Source organism: Sesamum indicum, unplaced genomic scaffold, assembly GCF_000512975.1.
Source record: "Sesamum indicum cultivar Zhongzhi No. 13 unplaced genomic scaffold, S_indicum_v1.0 scaffold00143, whole genome shotgun sequence".
In the NCBI taxonomy this organism is placed as follows: domain Eukaryota; kingdom Viridiplantae; phylum Streptophyta; class Magnoliopsida; order Lamiales; family Pedaliaceae; genus Sesamum; species Sesamum indicum.
In genome coordinates, this window is record NW_011628060.1 from 303,861 (window position 1) to 305,523 (window position 1,663).

Here is a 1,663-nt window from a genome sequence, read left to right on the forward strand (position 1 = left end):
TCCGTTGATATGTAATCTGACTCTTCATCTACCAACTAACGCCGTTTACTGAAGTGAATGGACCTAAGCTCTCTATCAATGATACTAATTCTATGATCTCTCTTATGTACGTTCCCAAGCAAACAAGTCCTCCCTCATCGGCCTCTTGCCCAACGGCCCTCTCTCAATCGCCCTTTCATCGCTGAAAATTGGAGGGGAATATTGATCAGTACCTCTATAAGCTGCAGCTCTAAAGACAGAACGAATTTCACAAGTTGTTGGTTCATGTGTAGTCTATTAGACTCAACCTCTACTCCCATAGTGGTATCGCCCTACCCTGATCCGCTGCCCTAACTAGCTCGCCAGAAGAGGGATTGTGTAGGTGAGAACACGGCGTTGGCTCAGTCTCTATGTTGGTAGTGTTCCCCACTGTCATAGAGATGTTTTCGAACACCTTGTCTACTAGTGAATTCAATTATTGTATAGACACCATCTGAGCCGTGTTCCCATTAGGAGGGTGGCATCCTGAGATTCCACGACAACAGGTGTGCCTTGGTGACTTTCTATCTTGGGGTTTCCCTCGTGCTCCAATTAAGGCCTTGTCATTCCACTCCAAATCGACACTTGAAATCTGCCAAAGATATCTTTTTCCCCTTTGTACCCCTAAAGGCTCTAGGCGATTGCTATAGTTAGGCTCACTCATCCTCCTTTGGGGGCGGACTGAGGTAGGTGCATTAAGCCAAAGCTCGAACGGGCGTAATATCACCTAGGTCAACAACGGTTTCTTCAAACAAAGCGTCATAGTACTTCCAGATGTGCCTTTACTTACCACGAATGCAACAAAAGTTAGGGAAACTTTTGTAAGTAAATGTAACCACAAGTTCCTCGCCCATTATTTTATGAATCTTGAGAGTTCTCTTCTAAGGTTAATTCACATTGAGTGCCACTCAGATACGGAGGGAGGCATCCCAAGCACATGCATGCTCATGAACTTCTGTGTCCCCAAGGATCTCAATCCTATTGCTGATATAGGTACCGACTCCCAGGTTCATCTTACTAAGGGGGAGATCTTGGACATGAGTGAAAAAGTCATAGCAATCTAGATTAACAAAACTTGCATGGGATTTTAGTCAGCCCCGCAGCCAACTAGAAATTAAGATATTTATTTTGAGGCTCTAGGGACACCCCTCCAAAGCTCTATTCTTGTCAATAATGTGGTTGAAACGAACAAGGAGGCTCCCCTCAGAAAAAAAACAAAAAAAGTTAATCTCCACTCCCTTAATCGGACTAAGAAAACCCTTAAGAGACCAACACAACCCATCAAAGTTGAAATCGCACCCCGACAATAGCCTCGCTACCAACGCCAACTGATAGTGGTTTGATTCTACATTCCATAACTAGTCAGGGAGGATGAGATTGTCCCCCTTATCCTTAGTAAGTTTAGAAGCTCGTCCTGTTCTATGCAAAATGAATCCATAACCCCTAGCCCGAGTATAATACATGTGATTAAGTAGTCGATGGTAGACTGTGCTGAAAGACTGAGGAACTTCACGTTGTTTGCCTGTTCATCCTAAAAGGAAAAACAACCACACATCTAGAGATTTAATCAATTAAGTACCACTAGAACAAGGCAAACCCTAATAAAAGAAAAAAAAAATGAGAAACGAAACCCGAACCCTATAAG